The sequence below is a fragment of the Conger conger genome, chromosome 5, assembly GCF_963514075.1.
Source record: "Conger conger chromosome 5, fConCon1.1, whole genome shotgun sequence".
In the NCBI taxonomy this organism is placed as follows: Eukaryota; Metazoa; Chordata; class Actinopteri; order Anguilliformes; family Congridae; genus Conger; species Conger conger.
The window spans coordinates 23,969,882-23,985,514 of NC_083764.1; the positions used below are offsets into that span (position 1 = coordinate 23,969,882).

The 15,633-nt window shown below is 41.0% G+C and overlaps 1 pseudogene; it reads left to right on the plus strand.

Moving 5' to 3' along the window:
- The first annotated feature begins 388 nt into the window (after positions 1 to 388).
- LOC133128830 (heme transporter FLVCR2-like) overlaps positions 389 to 15,633 on the plus strand; it is a 26,562-nt pseudogene continuing 11,317 nt past the window's right edge.

Sequence of the window (15,633 nt, forward strand, 5' to 3'; positions counted from 1 at the left end):
TGAACACTATCTATATGAGGTTGAACATTCAGTGTGGCCCTAGATATTTTACTTTGTCCTTTACAGGTATACTATAATTTACTATAGGCTACCTATAAATCTCAATTCGAGATTTGTTTTTGAAGAAAAGAGTTGTGACATCGGCTAACTGGCTAATATAGATGGATTTGTGAGCAATGACTATTCCCTCAATATCACAATTCTTCCAATGAAATGATAAAAGTTGCATATGCATTGTAACCATGGGACCTTAATGGTCGGAACTCGAGTCAGCTATGTGAACGCCTCCAGTGAAGTCCAATGACTGTAATTGGTTAAAGTTCATAGGGTGGAGGTCATTGAGACGTATAAAGAACAGCGGAGTTTTGGTACCACGTGGTTACGGGAAGCCGGTGTTTATAGCGACTAAGTAGCAACTTCAGTTGGAATCGGGAAGTCCTTACAACACGGAATTAACCGTGATATTTATGCTTTACTTTGTGGCCACGTAGCTTAGACTGTTTATCGATCGGGGAAGCCAGAATTACGTCAACGTTGCTATCACCCAGAAGTCGCCTGTTATAGCCCTACTTGGACGCTGTGATTAACTTTCAATTTTGTTGCACTTTCTGTAACGTTAGTTTACCTACCAGTCAAACGAACTCGGTTGCGAGACTACAGTAGGTCGGTATATAGCTATTTTTAGTATTGGTAGGCTGTATTTATCTTATTCCTGATCATATAGACGACATTCATGTAACCCAAGTCATGTAGCGACTGTAAAACGTAATGTAGAGCGTATCTCGGTCTTGATCGGTCTCGATCTGGCATTTTATTTATTGGCTTTTGGTTTATCTTGCTCGAGACTATTTTGATATTATCGTAGGCTGTTTCTAATGCACTCACCATTGATCGGTATTTCAACATGAACGAAAAGTCTGATTTGGTTGGTAGTATGAATAGTGATTACAAAAGTTATGATAATGAAAAAATGAAAATAACCAAATCTGCTGAGCCCGACACAGAGGTCCAGAGGCAGTTTAATAAGGACACGGGATCTGTACCGGCCACCCATTTGTACAAGCGGCGATGGTTTATTGTGTGTTTGTTCAGCTCGTACTCCCTGTGTAACTCTTTCCAATGGATCCAGTACGGAATTATCAACAATATTTTTATGAAGTTCTACAGTGTCGACTCTTTCACCATTGACTGGATGTCAATGATCTATATGTTGACATACATTCCTTTCATATTCCCCGTCACTTGGCTTTTGGACAAAAAGGGATTGCGGGTAATAGCACTTGTAGCGACCGCTTTGAATTGCATCGGGACATGGATAAAGGTTGCCAGCGTAAGACATGACTTGTTTGCAGTAGCGATGTTGGGACAGTTTACCAGTTCTTTGGCCCAGGTGTTCATACTTGGAATGCCATCCCGCATCGCCTCGGTGTGGTTTGGTTCCGAAGAGGTATCGACAGCCTGCTCGATTGGAGTATTTGGAAACCAGGTGCGTTGCAATGATGTGATGTGTTGCAATGATATTATACATCAGATTTTCTGTATGCATGTACAGTGGTCTCCAGAATCACCGGCACCCTTGATATATATGCACAAAAAAGGCTGTTAACTAAAAAAACGAAAATAATACCGTTATTAACATAAAGCTATATTTATAGCAGTGTGCCGTATTAATGCTTCAATGGAATCAACCAAAGAAAAAATCTTACATTTTTCAAAGAAAAAAATTAGTTCCACAATTATTGGCAACCCTGGTTTAATACTTTGTGCAGACACCCCTGACAAAGATGATACCCATGAGTCCTTTCCTATAATTTGTGATAAAGTTAGAGAACACATTTGGAGGGATTTGACAATTTCTCAATGGAGAACTCATTGATATCCTTGGGATACCTTCTTCAGTTCGGACCAAACATTTTTTGTGGGATTTAAGTGTGGAGGCTGAGCTGGCCATTGCAGGACATGGTTGTTGTTTTTACTTAACCATTTCTGTGTGGATTTTGATGTATGCTTGGAGTCATTTTCTCCTGGACAGTCTAGGTTACCAAGCCGAGGCAACCAGATTTTCTGCCAAGACTTCCTGGTACTTTGTTGAATTCATTGATCTTAAATCATGCCCCTCGACCACTGGCAGCAAAACCTCTCCAAAACGTCAACCACCCACTGCCATATATGACAGGTTTTTAACCTGTACAATGGGTACAATGGGTAATTTCGGACATCTAACGGTCAAGAGCGGAATTGCAACAAATACGCTCAAACCACAACACTGTTAATCCGACCCCTTCTCTGTGAACATGCTGAAGTTGAAACGCCATTGGCTGTAGCAATGTGGGCGACGTGGCTCAGGCAGTAAGAGCAGTCGTCTGGCAGTCGGAGGGTTGCCGGTTTGATCCCCCGCCCAGGCTGTGTCGAAGTGTCCCTGAGCAAGACACCTAACCCCCAAATGCTCCTGATGAGCTGGTCGGCACCTTGCATGGCAGCCAATTGCCGTGTGTGTGTGTGTGTGTGTGTGTGTGTGTGTGTGTGTGTGTGTGTGAAGCATAAATTGTACAGTGCTTTGGATAAAACCATTTACCAATTAGAACCAATTTTCAACTAATAAGATTGAATTACTGTACAGCTATAGATGTATAAACACAGGTAGAGGGTGAGTCAACATGTCAGTGATAGGATGGGAAGGGACTTACAATAGTCTTGTAGCAATAGTTTAACACAAAAATCTTACCTAGTGTACCTTTAGGTCTCACTGGCCTAGGGCTAGGCCGGTGTGGGTTTTTTGCATTCATTTGAATTTTGACCATACAATTTTCATTCACTATGGATATTCTCAGGATATACTGTTTGAAAGTGTTAAAACTGACTGTTCTGTCTGTATAACCAATTTTAAGATGCCATTGCTTTAATGACAACAGTTCCTTATTTTGTAACATGGGTGATAAAACAAGTTTAGGGGCATTTCACCTTCTCTGAATCTTGTAAGTTAATTGCATTTGGTAAGTTAATTGCACTTAATGGACAAAAGGGTATTGTATTGTATAATGCCTGTATAGAGGTGTGACTGTTTTGCTTTGCTATGATGGGGAGTTCCCAACATTTTGAGGAGCCAGCCAGGTGAGAAATGTTTTTGAATTGGGTGTTGACAGCAGGAAGACAAATTGTTCAGATGCCATTGTTATTATAGCACAGATTAACATTTCCATCATGCTGTTCATCCAATGGCCCAGCCAGACTCCAACCTCACCCTGCATCAGTCCAGCTTTTAAGTTTGGTGTTAGGTCTTGTCTAAATGAAGCCGGCCAAACCAAGAACTGTTGTCAGCACTTTAACCGTTTTGATTTATTTTATATTTAATGACAAAAAAACTAAACCAATATTTGAATGATTTACCCTGAAGCAGGTCAGAATTACTATAAATGGTCTCAAACTTTGATTTAGCAGTTGAAAATTGCTTTCCAAAAAATAGGACCTAAGTGCTTTGCATAACAGCACTAAAACCATTTTTTTGGCATTCTTAGGTGCTGATCTGTACAGTACATTCAGGCGCTGTAAAGAGGATCTACATTGATGGCGCCCAGGAATCAGCCAATAGCAACCCTTCATAGATGATTCAACAATTCATATGTGGTCAATGTGCAGATTCTCAGCTTTTATTAAAGGGTATTTTTGTACATATTGGTTTCACCATGTAATAGCTACAGTACTTTTTATACATAGCCCCGCATTCCAATGTTTGAGACAAATTAACATATTGTCAAATAAAATAGTCATGTTTTGTGTTTGGTTGCATATTGTTTGCATGACATGACTTCTTGAAGTTTGTGACCTATCAACAGCACCAGAATCTGGGTATCATATGTTAAGGTTGTCGAATAGAGCTCTATGGGAACTGGGGGGTGGGACGAGATTCAGCTGTAAATTACGCCAAAACAGTATGGAACACATTTGTTGGCTAAATGGCTTTATGTCATCAAGGGTCCAAGGTATCAGATGAGCCTCAAACCATCCTGCTGCTGCCAGATATGCTGTAGATACTACAAAGGACATTTATCCTGACTAATTTCCCTGTTGAACTCAATGGAAGAACTATTCAGGAGAAACAACCCTTGAAGTATCTACTATCTAGTAGCAGCACGATTGTTTGAGACTGGTTTGATACCTCGGACCCTTGATGACTTAAAACCATTTAGCCAACCAATGTGTTCTTTACGGTATGAGCATAATTCACAGCCAAATCTAGTCCCACCCCCCATTCCCATAGAGATCCTTTCAAATGCAACGAGTTTTAGTATCGCTTGTAGGACATCTTGACAATACGATATCCAGACTCTGGTGATGTTGATAGGTCACAGACACCAGGAAGTCATGGTATGCTATGGATATGCAACCAAATACAAAACATGATGGCCTGTAGCGTAGTGGTTAAGGTAAAATGACTGCTCAGCCGCACAGCCGTTGGGCCCTTGAGCAAGGCCCTTAACCCTGCATTGCTCCAGGGGAGGATTGTCTCCTGCTTAGTCTAATCAACTGCAAGTCGCTCTGGATAAAATAGCGTCAGCCAAATGACATGTCATGAAATGTTATTTTTGGAGAAATGGTTGAAAATCCCTTCAAAGTATTAAACCCACCTGCCAATAATTGTGAAACCAGTTTTTTATTGAAAAAATGTAAGCCTTTGGATGATTCAAGTATTTTTTGTGCATATTTATCAAGGGTGCCAATACTTCTGGTAACAGTATTCAACAGTATTGGTATGATATTACTTTATTTCTCCGGTTTTAAAGATTGTCTAAATATACTTGCCAGTTATTTAAAAATGACCTGTTAACTGAGTACCCTTGGGTATATGCCATCAGGGCCTGCTGCCTTTAGTTTATGTAATTTATCTATGACTATTCTCAATATCTGAGTATTGAATATGCCTTCCGGCCTGTTGGTAACCTCTCAAAAAATTAGCCATTTATGGCATCCGCATTATCCTTACTCTTACAATATTCAGCCTTATTATACTCAGTACTTTCATTTTTATAAATATTATAGTTTATTCTTTTTTCTAAAACTTTTCTCAATAGCTTTATTCATCCCCTGCTTCCTCAACTTACTTTACTGCACCTGTGGAATTTGCATCAAGTATAACCCTTTTGAACCTGCCCCACATTTCATTCACAGTCCTGCAGTCAAGAAGTTGCACCCTGTCTACATTATGATAGCATCTTTTCAGAATTGGCACGCCTAAAATATAAAAATCAACTTGGGGAGGCCCTTAATTCGTGGATCAAAATGAATTGTGGAATGATCACTTGTCCAAAGTGCCTTTATTATGTCTACACTATAAATTCTGTCAGAATCATTACATAACACTAGACAGTTAAGGACTCTCCTGTTCCCTCAGTCCCCACTGTCCCAAGCCACCCTTACTAAAAATTATTAAAATATTTTGTTAGTAGTCTCTCTCTCTCTCTCTCTCTCTCTCTCTCTCTCTCTCTCTCTCTCTCTCTCTCTCTCTCTCTCTCTCTCTCTCTCTCTCTCTCTCTCTCTCTCTCTCTCTCTCTCTCTCTCTCTCTCTCTCTCTCTCTCTCTCTCTCTCTCTCTCTCTCTCTCTCTCTCTCTCTCTCTCTCTCTCTCTCTCTCTCTCGTAACTCCAAGGAAAACACCTTGGGGCTGAAATTAACATTTTTGGATCCCAGTGGACAAATTGACCTTCCCAGGAGTAGTTCTTGGTCAACAATTTACCTGAAGAAAAATGCATTTCATTGAAATGGAATTTACAATTCCTTCTCATGGGTAGAAAATGTTCATAGTGAAATGCACTGTCACATGAGAAGGGAAGGGAAAATCTATTGTATGTGTCTAACAACTAGCTATACAAATCAGTTAAATATGTTTTGTTATTCCAGTATTATATTTGGATACTTGTCCTCGATAGAAGTTGAATTCATTACCCTTAGTTAATATTGTGAAATGCTTCTCCCCATTGTCTACTGTCCCTGTCATTAAAGTAGTCATGTGTCACCATTATGACATGTTACAGCAGCTGCATATCATGCAAAACGTCCATTTTCATGATATGATGATATAATGAACAAACTGAGCCGAAAGTCCACATGGCCAGCATAGGTAACCAAAGTCCACATGGCCAGCATAGGTAACCAATTGTATTGCGCTTATTTAATTACTGTTCTCTCTTGTTGTGGACTCGGTCTACCCCAGTCTGCTACTCTATCTAGGTCAACAGTGTTATTCTGTACCATTTGAAACACCTTGTCTAAATCGGGATTAGAATACTGTTGTTTATTCCTGCCCTTACAAGCATCAAACAAGGGTTTCGCCTTAATACTATTGTTTGATTTCCTTGCAGTTTTGCTTGTACTCTGTCAACCCCCCGTCGTGTACGTGTGTATCTAATGTTTCATGTTTTTTATTTGTTTTTGTTGTGGAATGGATGGGGAATCTGTTGGTAGTGGTTTGATGAGGAGGTTTTTGCTTTGATTTTGCATCCTCTATCAACTAATATGGCTCATCACAAACAATGCATGCTTTGTATGTTCTGGAGAAAATGTTTTGTGCTTTCCACTTTGCTCATTGATATTCCTGGAACCACTTCCTCTTTGCTAGACCTGAAGTCATGAGTTGATGTCACAAGGTATATTGTTGCATGCTTCATGTAGAAAAATCATGCCTGGGTAGACTCCGTGAGTCCTTTTTGCAGTCTGCTGAGCCACATTGCAAAATATGTTTTATGACTAAAACTCAGAACTGTGAAACTTCAGAGCTAACAGAGTGTTGTTTTGTGTTCCGCCCGCTTCCAACAGCTGGGCGTAGCCATTGGGTTCCTTGTCCCACCCATGATGGTGCCCAACGTGGAGGATATGGACCTGCTTGCAAATCACATCAGGATCATGTTTTACATGACCGCCGGAATAGCGACTCTGCTGTTCGTCCTGGTGACCCTGGGTAAACACTTCAAACACCTTGTGCATGTTCTATACCCCCCACAGGACCGTACACTTTTATAAAAACTGTGCTCTTGCCCAGGGACTACAGGCACTGAGCTAATTGGAAGAATCTGGAACCTTGTCATTGACACTTATCTGTGTGCACTTAAAAGATCAATTAAAATGTGGCTGTTTAGTTCAGAATACTGTGAAAAGCAGCATACTGTCCTCCACCTCCGGTAGGCTTTAGAAAACTTATTGATTGAAAAGCCATTTAAATTTCTTTATCAAGGGTAAGCTTACCCAACAACTTTATAATTAATTCATTTTTTAACACAAAATCACATTTGTCAATTTGAGGCTACTGGCGATATTTCTGTACAGTATTTTCTCCCTGCATAGCGGTACCTAAGCCTCTTTCCAAACAGTGTTGTTCCCATCTGTTTTATGTAACTGCGGTAGATACGATCCATTTGTGTAAGCTGTCTGCCAGATTCTCCAAATTCCTCGTTTACTATCTTGTTTGTTTGTGGTGAGTGTGTGAGTTGTGTGAGTGTGTGAGTGTAGTGTGTGAGTGTGTGAGTGTGAGTGTGTGAGTGTGTGAGTGTGTGAGTGTGTGTGTGTGTGTGTGTGTGTGTGTGTGTGTGTGTGTGTGTGTGTGGTGAATACACATCTGCCAGCCTGGTGTTGGCTTTTGTTTATTTGCGTGCGTGTCTAAATGTGATCCACGTGGCAGCAGTGAGACTGCTACGATTTGTAATATGGTTTTGTTTAATATTTAATTGCAGAATGAAAAGGATCTATCATAGATCCACCTATCTTGACCACCACAACCCTTTGTCAAGGACAACATTGTTTGCAGTACATTTTAGGTACCATCTTAGGTTCAGTTGGAGGGCTAGAAACCTTTTTACCAAATGGAATGACAGACTTTGCTTCAGGCATTTGGTTGTTTTTCATTATGAAAGGGGTAGGCACAAGGTAATGGGGAACACGTTGTGAGAGAATTGGCTTTAGTGTTCTCTGCAAGGGAAGTGTACTGTTCCTCAGCTATCAGCTGACCGGAAGTGAATGTAGAGGTCTTCCTCTGTAGGTCCCTGCTGACTCTGAACAAACACACAGCGTGTTTGCTGACCTAAGGTACACAGGATAACCCCTGGATGCGCCAGGCCCCTGCTGAGTTGTGCTGTAAAGGACAACTCCCGCGGCTTCCTCCCTCCTACAAGATATAAGGAGGGGTTTGTTGCATGTGCTGCCAAATCGGCACAGCTTGCTTCTTGGCAAGGGCACAATCTCAGACTTTGACTGCCATCCGGCCAATGAGGGACACGGGGTGACCAAAGTGTGCTAACAATATGTACCGACAACTGAGTTTGTGTCATAAGTACTGATGATTCATGAAGTCAGTCTGCCTTTTTGAATGCAACTGAAGAGAGCATTCAATTTTCCTGCCTTCCATTGGTCAATATAAGGTCTAAAAGGTGACGGATACAGATAGTTATTGTATGTTTTGTATAGAAAGGAGACTTTTTTTGCCCTCCTTCTTTTCCTCAAGTTTATCATACGGACATACAGCTTGTTCTGTTCCTGTGCCCTCTGCCAGAGACGGCTTGTTCTGCGCACAACATCTGATGCGTGGACTGCTTTGCCATCTGCAGCTGTGACTCATTCGTCACGTGCCCGCATTAAAACAGGCGCCCGGGCCATTTAGCTGCGTAGCCGCAGCTCTGGGGTGCGGGGCAGGTGGGTTTGGGGTTCGGGCCAGCCGGGGTGTTAGATGGCGGGTGTTGGGTGTCGGACGACTGGGTAGGGCGAGAGTGGAGTGAGGCAAGGCTGGGGGAGTGTGGGTTGTTTGGGTGATCGGCTCTGGCCTGATTCTACTTTTTGGCTCTCTCTGCTCATTAAAGGTCCCCTTGGCACTTGATGTCCTTGGCTCTGCGCCAAGCCAACAGTGTGGTGCAATGATAGTCTAGTTGTTGTTTGAGTTTGTGATGTTTAAATGTTACCCTGTTCTGCTCTGGACTGGTCAGATAACTATACTGTACTATGATGTAAAAAAAATGACATTATTTTTTTTTGTTTGTTTCTCCTGCCTATGGTTTCTACTTATATTTGTTTAAGAAAATTTCTTGCCCATATAGCTTGCCATTGTTGGATATTTGATGAGTAAACAAATCTCCTCCTAAAAATCATTGTTTACATCCTGAAATGTGTGCTCTCAAGCACACTCCATGAAAACCCTATGAATAATAATATAATCTGTGGATTTTGAAGTACACTATATTTCACCTACTTAACATCTTTCTCATCCAGTGTATTCAAATTATATACTCAACAGTTTGAAAGTGAGTGGGTTTCCCGATATAAAATATCTCTGGAAATTAGTTTCTCCATACCTTCTGAATTCACAATCACAACCAAACTAATTCTGTTGATACAGAAGTGGTACATGCTTGGAAGCAAACATGTTGTTGGGATGGCACTGAACACTGGAGTGACAGCAGCAACAGGGACTATTTCCCCCTACTTTCCCCTAATTTGTTTCAATTAATACTTTTGTTTCTACACTAAAAATAAATTGTCCATAGCTACAAATAGCTGCATAATACCCTATGAACAGGTCAGTTATAAGGAAATGATTGCCCTTCAACTTAGTAAATGTAGCTTTACCCTGCCGGCCAATTATTTCCTCATAACTGACTCGCCCATAGGGTATTATCCCTTACATATTCAAATATGCTAGGTTCTAGTTGCAGTTACTAGTTTTCATGGCGAGAACTTTCCTGTTATCCCCCCTCTGGCAAATTAATGTTTTAGTATAGAAATCTCCATACTGTGGGAGAAAGAAGAGTTTGTGCAATGCACGGCAAGGTTCTGCTGGTTCTCCCTTGTGTCTCCTGCGTCTGCTTCTGCTTTCTGCAACATTCATTACCTGTAGAGTCTAGGAATGTCTGTTCCTAAATATGAACCATACAAGAAATGGTAAATGAATGAATAAGGTAGTTCTCTAGCAACAGAAATGCTGTGTTATACAGTTGGAACTTATCATGAAAGCGTCATTTTTGAGAGCACACTTGACGCACAGCGCTGACTTATTTTCACTCCTCGCATCGCTCCCTCATGGCTTCCCCTCACTCCTTATCTCCACCCATTGGAGAACGTGAGGAAGAGATACAAGGATGGAGAAATCAAGGCGACGTGTAATGGGCAAATGGAACATCCTTGCTCAGTCAAGCATAACATTAAGCATTGAAGGTGGCATTTCCTATGCAAAAACCCATAAAAAGTAAAAAGAAAATCACAAATATAATGTTTATGCTTCAGTATAATGTTTTTTTTTGCCTCTCATGAATAAACATAACTTTTGTTAGTCCAAAAACAGTAGTGTTCTCATGGCTTAAACCACTATATAATGAATGGGAAGGGATCGTTAGCACTTATTTGTGTAGGGGTGTTCACGGCAAAAGACTTCTGTAAAGGCTGCCCTTGTGTGTCCAGTGTAACTGGAGCCTCCTTGCTCCTCCAAAGAACTGGAATTTCCTTTTTTTAAAGGCAGTCAATAATCAATTTCTGGGTTATGCAAGGACTGAGGAGACGAGGACAGATAGAATAAGTGATTGGAATGACCCCTTGAGGTGCTAATAGCTGCAACCCCCCAAATGGTATGTGTATTTTTTAACTCTGCTTGAGGATATTCTGTCACGGGTTGGATTGCAAGTTTGCGATGCATCCAATCAGCCCTATCTGCTGCTTTATGCAAAGCCTCTTGAAAATATACCCATATTGCATTTTGGAAAATACGGAGCTAGTAGTAGAACATTGTCCAACGTTGGACTACTCTTGGCCCTGATTGTGTATCCGTGTCTTGCGTTTGCAGATTTTTTTGCCCTAATTGTGTTTTTTCGTCCTAGTGTTCCAGGACCAGCCGGAAATTCCTCCAACGCAGGCCCAGGTGGTAGCGCGAAACATCCCCGCGGAGCACTACTCCTACGTGGACTCCATCCGCAGACTTCTCCGCAACAGGTCCTTCCTCCTCCTCATCCTCACCTATGGTGAGCTGCTCCCTAACTATACCGCCACCATCATCACATTTGGTATCACTGTCTTGTTCTTAGTGCAGTGACTGAGTAGTTGAATCTGCATAGACAGACTGTCTTCTTTTTGTTTAAATGTAACCACATCAGCATAAATATAGCTATGGGTTGGTTAATGCACACTTTTTAATTATGTGTGTGTGTTTTGCCAACAATTAAGAATTGTTTTGACCTCTTGCTTATGTACGGCACTAGTTCTTCCACACTACATGGCTTTATGTAGTCATACTAAGAATGAAAGTTCTTCAAATTTTTTTGAAATATGAAAATACAATCCAACAAGGATAGGAGTTAGGAATTTAATGTTGTTTGTTCATAAAATGACATTTTCCTTCTGTAATGATCATATGCTTGTTCATATCGGTTAAAGTTTGTGGGCCCGAAAAGGTTTAGCGATCATAAAATGAAGCGGTTAATCAACCTCACAGATCTGGGTGGAGATTAGATATCATGTTCTGCTCAATTTTTGAAGAATAAATATGGCTTCCTTGGGTCTGGCACACTGTAATCTGATTGGCATGCCCAATATTCAGCTTTGGGCAACAAAATCTGTCCTCTTTCAATTCTTTTGTATTAGCATCTCTTATTCTCTTACTTTCTGAAGACATTTCACATTTTTTTACATTTCAACAGACTACAGATTGAATTGGTTATTGCCATATTCACTTGTCCATGCTCTAAAACCCAGGTGAAGGAAAGAAAAGTCATTTCAACTGTTTTCAGCCCTAGTTTAACAGAAACGCACCAATGAGTAAGAAATGAACTGTCTCAAATGCTGTGATACACACACACACACACTCACACCAAAACAATTTCACCAAAATGGATAGTTATAGAATATTTGTTCGTGTCATTCTGCCAATGACGGCTATACAGCAAATTGTTTATAAATGAGACATACAATGTCCTGACTGGATATTGGAAAGTTTAAGTTTCCGCAAATAATATAATTGTGTAATTCTAGTTATGGGTTTGAAGCGGGGATATTCTGAGATATGACTTCCTGCAAAGATTTCATGCTCACAAAGCTTTGAAGGGTTTACTTGCTGGTAATACAAAATACAAAAATACAATAATGGGACTACAGTAAGGGTGTAGAATGGGATTGTGCACTTCCAAATTATTAAAATGTGTCTTCATTGGCGACCAGACATCACTTTAAAGTTAATGAAAGTCAACAGGCTTTGAATTTTTTGTTGCCTTGTCTGCTCTGTAACCAATATATCAAGGCTTTTGGTTTTCCCAGCAAGCACGCAGTCCTTTTCCCGCAAGGCCCCTCGTGTTACGGTCACTGGCGTCCCCGGAATTTTGACTCATTACATATCTACAATTCAATAAAATAAATGGGACAAAAACGCAGCAAATTTGCACTCCTTCTGGAGATTCCTCTGAAGCTAGCAATGCCTTTTATCACTTATCTTTTCTTCTTTTAGCTCAGGCCAATAAAACAAAAGGAGCCTCCTCTTCCCCCGTGGCTTATTACACCCTAAACTACGTCATAAATGTATTTTTTTTGAACTTACTACAGTTATCTTATCTCATGTATCTTCACATGAAAATATCTTATAACCTTTCAGCTTTCAGGACTGCACCTGAAAGCGCCAGATAAACCGTTCAGAAATAAATATTGCCTTTCATTTAAATTGGGTAGAACAGGTTTAAAGCCATTCTTTGAGACCAGATATTCAGGTTTCACCCCTGTCTTATTTGCACGGACTCCTGGTCAGGTTTCGACATGTGGATGAGGGTGAATGGTCTGCTAAACATGGCTGTAACGGCTGACCTAATTCACCCGTGGCCTCCTCTGTCCCGCAGGACTGAACGTGGGCTGTTTCTACGCCGTGGGCACGCTACTGAACAGGATGATCATCGAGCATTACCCAGTGAGTCCTGTTCCTCCGTCACAGCTGCCACGACCACGTCTACCCCCTCATTAGAAAGTGCAGTGCCACAAATGCTTCTTCATGCAGAAGTGGTTCCTGGGCCACCAAAAAACTCACTTTCAGCTGTGGTCTGCTCCACTGGGTCAGGTGACCTACACGCTTAACCACATTCATTTTACTTTCAGGATGAAGAGCTGAATGCTGGTAGAATTGGCCTCACTATCGTCATTGCTGGCATGCTGGGTTCGCTCATCTGTGGGTTCTGGCTGGACAGAACAAAGACATACAAGTAAGACCTGAGCCTACATCATTCTCAAGGCTGTTACTGTAATCATCCCCCTTTTCCACTGTAGAACTAGAGCCAGCCTGGCTCTTTGTGCCCCTTACCGGGCCGGCTCTTTATGCAGATTTCCCACTGTAGAGCTTTAGATAGATAGATGGATAGGTCATTGCATTTATGTAGCGCTTTTCTAGACACTCAAAGCTCTTAGTGATGAGGGGGTAACTTGCCTTAACCACCACCAATGTGTAGCAATTGTGCCTGTGCCGGAATGCTCACCAGACACCAGCTGAGTTGGAGAGGGAGAGAACAATGGTTTTGCCAGTTGAATCAGGGGATGATTAGGTGCCAGCTTGAAAGAGCGGGGGTTGGGAATTTAGCCATGTCACCGGGGAACCCCCCTACTCTTTGCAAAGAGTGTCATGGGATCTTTAATGACCACAGTGAGTCAGCACCTCGGTTTAAAGACTGCACTCCCCATCACTGCGCTTGGGCATTGGGGATATTTTGAGCAGGGAGAAGATCTCCCCTACTGGCCCGCCAACACCACTTCCAGCATGATGCATGATGGTATGGCTGCTGGTAAAACCAGGCTCACACTTTATACCCATTCTCCTCTGTACACCAGAGGACCAAGGCACTTCTTTTTTTTTTCTTTGGGCTGTTTATTGGTTTATTGGTCCCTGACAGCCCACTCCCCACCCGCCCCAAAAAAGGAATGCTGAAAAGCATCTTGCACAGATCTGGCCTCATTCACTAAACATGATGAACAACAAAATCACTAATGTCTTTTAATTGCAAAGGCATGGGAATTTAACAATGAAATTGTTTTTGTAACTTTTTCTGTAATTATAGCCTCCTTTATACTCACATTTTGAGGGCACAATAATTTATCCCACAATGCATGGTTGTTGGGTAACAAACATGAAAGTTGATCATTGATTTTGGATTTTTTGTTAAGTTAATTTTATTTCTTAACCTGAGATAAGCTAGGATGGAGTAAGATAAGATAAGATTCCTAAAATTGGTTAGGATTTGTTTCTTAATATATATGAAAAAAATACCATCTTAACTTTGGCTTGGAAGTTTCTGTAATACGGCCCCTGGTGTAAAGACAGGCAACGCCTCATGACCACAGCTTCCCTGTCTGCATGATCAGATTTTGCTAGTAGGAAATACAAATTTAGTTCTTTTTTGGTCGATGTACTTTATGGGCCCCTTTTCTCCATGGTGTGAACAACTAGTGCATTGTGGGTGATCTCACAGGACTCCAATTACAGTGACAGTGTGACGGATGGAGCAGAAAGGCCTGTGAGGTTCCATGAACCCCAGGCGCTGAGTTTCCCAAACGTGTCAAATTAAGGCTTTAACCCCATCCTGACTGGAGTAATATGTGGAATTTCTGTCACTGGCTCTCACACACAGCCTCCAGACACACGCTCTTTCTTCATGGTAGTTTTACTCAGGCTTATCTAACCTTATCTTTCTAACCTGCAGGCATGGAAAAACGCATTCAGGCTGCTTCTGCTAACAGATTCTCAACATTGAGCAGTTTCTCTAAGTTAATCCTCATGAGTGTAAGAACATGGTGAAGTGGTAACACAAAAACACACATGTAATACTCACTGGAAATTATGGACATTTATGGAAATGTAATTATTGCTGAAACCCACTTTTCAATAGAGACCCATTTCCTAAATTTCTTTCATTTAGTTTTCTGTTTCATTTGCTGACAAACCTTTTTTTTTTAAATTTTTTTACTTTTTGCTTACCGTTTTATGCATGCTTATCCGTGTCATTCAATTTGGAGTTTAAACATATGATCTTTTTACAGCTTTGGCCAAGCTTGGTTTTAAATTGCTGTTGTGCACCAGTATAGCCATTACAATATGGATACTGCTTATGCGTAGATCTGTATAAATACTCGTGTGAAAGTGTGCAAAGTTCACCCTTCACAGGTGTGGTTGAGTACATGTGTGGAACATTCAAATTTGGGTTGAATATGGAGGTTAAATATTATTTACTGTTCTTTGCAGTAGATCTGTGGTTGAGTTAATCATTTTGAACAATATGCATGTGTTTGAGTGTTAGAGGTTGGAAATGGTTGAAATAAGCATACATTGTCGCAAAATCACTGGATTTTTAAAGTTTTTTGCACCATTCTTTGAAAACTAGCGTGTGTGAAAATCCCAGGCGATCAGAAGTTTCTGAGATACTCAAACCACCCTGTCTGGCATCAACAATTTCCCCCTCCTGATGGTTGATGTGAACATTAACTGAAGCTCCTGATCTATATCTGCATGATTTTATGCATTGCACTGCTGCTACATGATTGGCTCATTAGATAATCACACGGTACATTACAGTGGGTGTACAGATGTTCCTAATAAAGTGCTTGGTGAGTATATTGAAATGAATGCCAATAACTATAATAACGTGTTTCA